The sequence below is a fragment of the Borostomias antarcticus genome, assembly GCF_949987555.1.
Source record: "Borostomias antarcticus genome assembly, contig: scaffold_83, whole genome shotgun sequence".
Lineage (NCBI taxonomy): Eukaryota > Metazoa > Chordata > Actinopteri > Stomiiformes > Stomiidae > Borostomias > Borostomias antarcticus.
Genome location: NW_028176176.1, coordinates 134291 through 143081, shown reverse-complemented (window position 1 = coordinate 143081; position 8791 = coordinate 134291). Strand labels below are relative to the sequence as shown.

The 8791-nt window shown below is 44.9% G+C and overlaps 1 pseudogene across 1 annotated transcript; it reads left to right on the top strand.

Annotated features, from left to right (window-relative positions):
* Positions 1-6045: 6045 nt before the first annotated feature.
* LOC311328715 (7-alpha-hydroxycholest-4-en-3-one 12-alpha-hydroxylase-like) lies at positions 6046-7164 on the top strand (annotated as a pseudogene). Its single transcript has 2 exons — positions 6046-6227; positions 6293-7164. The product of its transcript is annotated as a 7-alpha-hydroxycholest-4-en-3-one 12-alpha-hydroxylase-like (transcript).
* Positions 7165-8791: the final 1627 nt, after the last annotated feature.

The window sequence follows — 8791 nt, the reverse complement described above, 5'->3', positions numbered from 1 at the left end:
GTGCCTTGTTTTCTCTTCCACAGTTCAAGTTCTGCAGCCTGTTCAGCTATGAGGACTGGGGGAATCATCCCAAACTCCTGCTTCTGCCCGGAAAGGCCAAGCAGCAGGGACGCTGTCAGGGGATGAGCTTCAAAGTGAGCCATCTATCAATACACACACACACACACACACACACACTCACATAGACACCAACAGACACACACACACAGGCCAACACACACACACACACACACACACACACACACACACACACACACACAGACAGACACACACACATGCACGCACACACATAGACTGATACACACTCACACACACATGGACTCACAAACACACACATACTGTAGGAGCAGCAACCTTAGCTGGCAGCATCATCTCTGTCTCTCTCTCTGTCTGTCTCTTTCTCTCTCTCTCTCTCTCTCAATAAACAGTATAAAGGAGAGTTCCCTATGGTGACAAAGAAAGGGGCACCATCTTTTATCTTCCGTTGATTAAACCCACCCCCCTCATTTCTCTTCTATCTCAGTACATGCTCAGTTATGGGGTTGGCAAGGAGGTCTACAAACAGGTGAACACTAGACTTCTGTACAGACTTATTAAGGAAATTATCAATCAATCAATGATGTGCATGTGTGTGTATGTGTGTTTGTTTGTGTGTGTGTGTGTGTTTGTTTGTGTCTGTGTGTGTGATTGAAACGTCTAGTATGTCCCTAGCACGTCTGTAACGTCTCTCTCTCTGTCTCTCTCTCTCTCTCCGTCTCTCTCTCTCTGTCTCTCTCTCTCTCTCTCCCTCTCTCTCTCTCTGTCTCTCTCTCTCTCTCTCTCTCTCTCTCTCTCTCTCTCTGTCTCACAGACATGCTCCTCCATCCTCATGGCTTCCTCTCCATGGACGATGACATCATAGTGGGGATCTTGTTGGGGTTTGCGTCCCTGTCTGAGTAGCCAGTTCTTCACTGGCCTGCCGTCCTAACGGTCACCTGGCTACATAGTTCTGAAGCTGTGCCCACAGAACATAACAAGCACATTTTCTGTATGGAAATATGGTATAAAGCCTGATTTACATTGAGCTGCTGTGTACAGGAAGTCACAGATTCAAAACACAACAAAATATGTACAGTAAGGGTTATGGTTCCCCTCACGATAACAGAAACGTATGTGAGAGACTGGGGGAAATTCTACTGATGTAACTGAAATTGTTAGATATGAAGTGAATGGAAAAGAATGTTAAATCCATTGGGTGTTAATCAAAAAATTACATAAATGTGATGCATTTTGATTTAATTAGGTTTATTGCATAAGCCTCATTATTATGTATTTCAAACAAATATATTATTAATCTTGAATAGATAACCTGATTATTATGCATTTCAAACAAATATACGTTATGTATTTTGAATACATAATCTGATTATTATGCATTTAAAGCAAATAAACTTTATTTATACTGAATACATAAACCTGGTGATTATGCATTTCAAATAAATAGGTTTTATTACACTGACAAATATGCATCATGTAAAGTTTATTAGGTACATTTATGTTAAAACTACCTAAAGCAAATTCATGGAAATTTGTCATGCAATTAAATTACATAAATCTTAAAAGTTAGGCTTAAATATTTCTGTGAGTGCAGTGTACCAGTAGAGACCAGTGTATCTGGAGGAGCCCAGTGTACCAGTAGGAGACCAGGCCTAGGTCTGTGTGAGTTTCAGAAGAACATCTTCACTCTTCATAGTGTTTATAATCTGATAATCTGCATCCTCTGCTTGCAGTTTGAGGTCTCCTACCTGAGCTCTGTGCAACACCGCCACTATGTGGTTGACTGCTATCATTGCATGTTGATGAAGGTCTTCGGGTGGCCAGTTAAATAGTGTTACAGAAACATGACAATAACTAGAATAGCGCTCAGAGAGCACAGACCTCTGCCTGTGATGCATTTCGTCAGCATGTACAATTGTTGAATGTGTCCTTTTTTAGTTTAGCAGTTCTATATGGCCAACTTGAAAATGCATGTTGCAGATGAAATATTGATCACCTTGATGAAGCTGAATCTGTTGTAGTGTGAGACCAAGCTGATCAGGGTGCTGTTCTGGGTTTAAAATGACCCGCCATAGGAATTGAATGGGTAAAATGACCCGCTATAGGAAATGAATGGGTAAGACAATATTATGTTCATCCAGCAGATGGAAAACATCCCCATACACACCCACAGCCACAACTCACCTGGGTTACCCGGGTTCTAGGTCTAAAATGAGCCCCCGTTTTATAGTGTTCAAGGCCAAATTTGACTGATCTGTTTTAACTGCTCTTATATGAACACAAAACCCATAAATCCCCAAATGAATGTGAACCACCTGAAGCATTCAGGTCAATACCATTCTCTTAGTGTACACCACATGCACCCCACACGTCCATAGTGTGAAACCACTTGGATACTGAAAGTGTAGAGCCATTACCAGTCAATACAAAGTTATTCTAAGTGTTCATCTTTATCCTATTAGTGAAACATATCCAGATGAAAATGATTTATTTCAAAACAGCAATACACCCATCCACAAAACACAAAATCAGTGAATGTTTTGATTTGTATGAACATGATGTCAATATGTCGTAGCCTTCCAATTAATCCACTTAAAACCTAGCTAGTGTTGTGTTCGGCTGCTAACACTTAATAATGGAACCGGACAACAGTGTGCATACGGCTATACTTTTATTCACAGTTCCCATTACAGGCGGCCATCACTCTCGCTGGCTCCCGCATCACTGCCTCGATCAACCTTGACGTCCGTGAGGTACTTTGTGTACAGACTCACCCAGGGTGATTGCTTTCACTACCCCTCTAAGTGTGTCGTCCTCAGCTGTGGCTCTCGCTATGACAGTCCACATTTCATTTGAGACTGGGCAGCTCTTCCTTATCATGCACAGTTTCATCTTGCTCATACTGTTGCACTGGGACTGTTGTGTCGTACGCACGTGAGAGCGTATCTGCTACTAACAGTTCTTTACCTGGTCGGTACTCAAGGTCAATGTCATATTTCTGCATTTTTAGAAACAACCTTTGAACCCTAGGTGGTGTGTCTGATAAGCCCTTTTCCGAGATGGTCACGAGCGGCTTGTGATCTGTCTCAGCCCACACCTTTTTACCATATATGAACACATGAAACTTTTCACACCCATATGCCAGAGCCAAAGCTTCCTTCTCAATTTGTGCATAATTGCACTCTGAGGTTGTCAACACCCTTGAAGCGTAGGCGACAGGGCGCCATCTGCTGTTGTACCTCTGCAGCAGCACTGCACCTAAACCTGACTTTGATGCATCTGCTGATATTTTGGTTTGACGTTTCTCATCATAGTATTTCAAGACAGGGGCTTTCACTATTAAGCCTTTTAACTCATCAAACTCTCGCTGATGGTTGCTGTCCCAGTTCCAGTCAGCTGTTTTGACCAGCAGTCCTCTCATAAGACTGGTGTGACTGGCTAGGTTAGGAACGAACTTGCCTACGTAGTTTACCATACCTAAAAATCTCTGGACGCCCTCTCTGTCTGTCGGTGCAGGCATGTTTCTGAAACTTTGCCTTGGTCTATTAGTACACCCTCTTGTGTTAACCGTTCCCCCAGGAAGGTGATCTCTGTTTGCCTGTACTGGCATTTGCTTGCATTTAGCTTTAAACCACTGGACCTGGCTGCGTCTAGGGCCATTTTCAGCCTCTCATTATGTTCCTCCATTGTGCTTCCCCAAATCAGGACATCGTCTATGTATACCTTTGCACCCGGAACCTTCTCAAATATCTGTTGTACTGTTCTATGAAATACCTCAGGTGCCGAAGCCAATCCAAAAGGTAACCTCTTAAAGGAATACCTTCCAAAGGGGGTATTGAATGTGCTGAGTTTGACACTGTCCTGGTCTAAACCTATCTGCCAAAACCCGGAGGAGGCATCTAGTTTAGAAAAGTATTTTGCACCAGCTATATCCCCAAATATGTCCCCTCTTATAGGCAGCTGGTAGTGCTCTCGTTTCAGATCTTTGTTCAACTCTTTGGGATCCATACATAACCTTATTGAGCCATCCTTTTTTTCCACCACAACGAGTGAGTGTACCCACTCTGTAGGCTCCTCCCTCTTCTCTACGATGCCCAGGGACTCTAGCCTGTCTAGCTCAGCTTTAAGACTTTCTCGCAGTGCCAAGGGCACCTTCCTGGCAGCATGTATGACCGGTTTGCATGGCTTTTTAATCTCTATTCTGTGTGTGACACCCAGCTTCCCAATGCCCTGGTATACATCTGCATACTGATCTTCTATGTTGCCCTTGTCACTTGCCGTCACCTCATGTACACGTTTCACTAAACCTAAAGCATTGCATGTTTTGAACCCAATTATGGGCGTCTTTTTACCTTGCACAATGACAAATGGCACATCATATCGCTCACCTTTCCTGGACAGTACCAAAGTGCATGTACCACATGTGGGAATAGCCTCCCCACTATATGCTCTTAGTTTCACTCTGTCTTTAGTGTTCACAATGGCTGGGATCTCCAGCCTGGCCAAATCAATCTCAGACAGTATGTTGGCTTGCACTCCAGTATCCAACTTGAAGCTGATGTCTGTACCATTGACCCTGTACTTGCCAGTCCAATCTTCATCCTTCACTGTTGGACCGGACACCATCCCTATGAAGAGTTCTCCTGTACCGTCACTGTCAACGCTGTCACCATTGTCGTGCTGTTCGATGCAGCAGACCTTCTTCTGTTTGCAGACCCTGGCGAAGTGGTTCCTACCACCACACTTGCGGCATTCTCTCCCGAATGCAGGACACTGCTGTGGTCTGTGTTCTCCACCACAGCGCGAGCACTGCCTTAGCTCCTCCCTCTGGTTTTTTTCTTGTCCTTCGCCGCTTTGCCGCTTTTGTTTGTGCTTTGTAGCCATGTCTATTTCCATAACTGTGTCTTTCAACTGACTACAGTCCATGCTTTTTATTCTATTCTGTGTCACTTCTCTTGCCTGACAAATCTGTACAGCCCTTTCCAGGGTCAGGTCAGTCTCTCCAAGCAACTTCTCTCTCAGTCGCTTATCGCGCACTCCCATCACAATCCTGTCGCGGACCAGTGAGTCAGCAAGCCCGCCAAAATTACATGACTGACTTTTTAGCTTAACGTCCATGATAAATTCCTCAACACTCTCTGACTCGGTCTGTGACCGGCTGTTGAAAATATATCTTTCAAATGTCCCATTCTTTTTCGGAATGCAAAACTCAGCGAATTTATCCATAACCAGCTTGATATCTTTCTGCTGTGCCTCAGTTAGCTGCATACTATTGAATACATCTAACGCATCCGCACCTGCTACAGTCAGGAACAATGCAACCTTCTGTTCAGCGTCCCTGTCAGCACCCGCAATTGCAGTCACATAGAGCTCGAATCTCTGTTTGAACTTTCTCCAGTTCGCCTCGACATTTCCCGTCAGCTTAAGTTCGCCCGGAGGCTTCAGATGATGCTCCATCTTGACAGCGCGGCGTGTCTCCCGCTCGCTCGCCTAGCTAACTTTCACTTCACTTGCTAGCTAGCAACCTGCCGTCTCGTCCTCCGACTTTTTCTTCTCTTTTTTTTTTTCCGTCGTTTTACTCGTCTGCCCGCGAGCCATTCATGAGTCTGAAAACTCCTGGTACCATGTTGTGTTCGGCTGCTAACACTTAATAATGGAACCGGACAACAGTGTGCATACGGCTATACATTTATTCACAGCTCCCATTACAGGCGGCCATCACTCTCGCTGGCTCCCGCATCACTGCCTCGATCAACCTTGACGTCCGTGACGTCATCACGTATGACACAGTGGCGACATTGCACGCATACTTTATTACATGACTCTATTGGTACAAACATTTACCCGCCAGCGTGGCAGATAGCCTCCGAAATTTAGTCGCCAAATGGAAATTTTACCCGCCATTGGCGGGTGGCGGGTGTTAATTTTCAGCCCTGAGCACAGTGTTTGACTAATACAAAGGAATATGAGCTGGAGAACAGATTAGCTCTGCGAGTAGCACAGGAGAGGATGATGGGCTTTCTGCTGCCATTGCTGCTTGCTCTGCTAGCCTTCCTCCTTGGAGGACTCTATCTCCTGGGGACCTTCCGTCAGAGGCGTCCCGGGGAACCCCCCTTAGATAAGGGACCCATTCCTTGGCTGGGCCATGTCCTGGAGTTTCACAGGGATACTGCAAAGTTCCTGGAGAGAATGTAAAGGAAACATGGGGATATTTTCACTGTGCTGCTGGGGGGCTTTTATTTCACATTCGTCACAGATCCAAGCTGGCCTACAGGGTGCTGCTGCCGTCGGAGAAGATGGAGGTGGAACGTCTGAAGAGGCTGTTCTGGAACACGCTGTCGGTCCAGAAGATCAGCACCAAAGACAATGTTAGCGGCTGGGTGCGCGATCAGCAGGAGATTAGGGAGGAGCACGGCATGCAGGAGTTCATGCAAGACAGGTACATGTTCCTGCTTCTGTGGGCGTCCCAGGGTAACACGGGGCCGTCAGCCTTCTGGCTGCTCCTCTATCTCATGAAGCACCCCGACGCCATGAGGGCGGTCCGGGCGGAGGTGGAGGACGTGCTGAAGGAGGCCGGGCAGGAAGTGAGGCGTGGTGGGCCGCTCATCGACCTGACCCGGGACATGCTGCAGAAGACGCCCTTCATGGACAGCGCCGTGGAGGAGATCTTGCGTTTGACCGCCGCCCCCGTCCTCACCAGGGCCGTGCTCCAGGACATGAGCCTCAAGATGGCCGACGGACAAGAGTACCAGCTCAGGGGAAGGCGACAGGGTGGCCCTCTTCCCCTACACCACCGTTCAGGTGGACCCAGACATCCACCCCGATCCGCACACGTTCAAATATGACCGTTTCCTCACACCAGACGGGGGCAAGAAAAATGATTTCTACAAGGGCGGGAAGAAGCTGAAGTACTACAACATGCCATGGGGGGCTGGAATCAGCATGTGCACTGGTCGTTTCTTCGCCACCAATGAGCTGAAGCAGCTTGTTTTCCTCATGCTCACGTACTTTGACTTTGAGTTAAAGAATCCAGATGAGGAGATCCCGCATATTGACATCAAGCGCTGGGGCTTTGGGTCCATGCAGCCAACTAGAGACATTCAGTTTAGGTACAGGCTCAAGTTTTAGGTTTGAAAGCACACTTAGTTGTTAATCTAACCAAACTCACAGTAGTGAGTGAGTATTTAAGGGGTAATTTGTTTGAGCGCACAACATGTCCTGATGAAGACTGACAAGGTCGAAACATGTTGACTTTTTTAAATTATGTAAGCCTGATACATTAAAGTCGCACTGAAGTGAAAAAAGCATTCTGTCCCATTTTGGTTCACATAATTGGTCATAGTGTTCACCTATTCAACGATGTATGCCAAAAAAATTACAAAATTCTACTTTTGTTGTAATCCTATATCAAAGTATATAATTTCTTACTTCCTGCAAAACGGTAGGTCGCGTGCAATGACGACATCAGGTACCTTAGATTTTAGGCCAATAATCTCACGACATCCACCCGTCAATCAACGCTATCCTTCTATCGAATCTGTCTAAAATTCCTCTAAACATATGTCCCACCCTCACAGCTTGTTTGCATCGGAAATACGTAAAACTACGGAAGTTAGATGATCTCAAACGTCTGTTTCTGTGCGACTTTAAAGGTTTTTTAACATTACCACTTCCTTTCCGAATACTTATTCTGAGTGCCTGGATCTACTTTTGTTTTTGGATATTGCCTCCATTCCCAGTGATCCAAGAGCACCAACAACACTAATGGTTTATCTCACTTTTTGAGCACCTTGTTCCTCCCTGTTGTCTAAACTCATAGTAGCGTTCATCATTACAGTAGGTTATGTTGAAATGTTGCCATATTCAATAATAAATTATTTTAGATCATCATGTTACTGTGAAAACTGTTATACGTAGATTTACTCATATCTTATCATCTTTATTATAACAGTATTAAAAACTGAATTCCATCAGGTGTAAGTGGGGGGCTCTGGGGAAGAAAGGTTGGAACCCCTGCTCTAATCCATATTGTGACACTGTTCGACAGTGTATAGCAGGCCACCATGGAAATGGAGAAAAGTTAAATCTGGTGTTGTGATCTGAGGTTGTTTGTGGTTGTTTCTGGCACACAATACATTTCACACTACATCTACCATGTCATGAAAATGACATTTTTTAAATCATGAACATTAGAGATTTATTGAGCAAGAATGTGCAGTGAATATGAGGAGAGCATGGCTGGCTTCAGATAGCTCTAAGTAAAAAATGATAAATGTTGCAGCTTATTTACACTGTAGCAATCCTGGATGAACATACTAGTAGGCCTACATACTGTGATGGGAATGAGTTGTGGGACTCTGGACTGAGCATGGATTCACTGATTGACTGAATTGAACACAGGTGGGACTGATTGAGATGTAAGCAGACAACAGGCTGGTCAGATGAAGAGATGTAAACAAAATGAAGAAACAGTAACATCTACAAATAAATACATAAATAAGTTAAAAAATCATGTCACAGCATAATGCCTGAGTATGTACATGTATTAGCATTTTTATTCTGCATCCCCCCTGGGCTTGAACTCTTGTTGAGTTACCTGCCATGTGAGAAGCCATAGATGGTTTCATACTGACTTAAGCAATCACAAGGGCTGCATGTAACTGTCACAGGTGCATTGAGGTTTCAGCAGTTTTCACAAAACCAAAGACCAAACAATAAAACCACGGTATACACTCGACAAGTGAAGAAGAAAAGA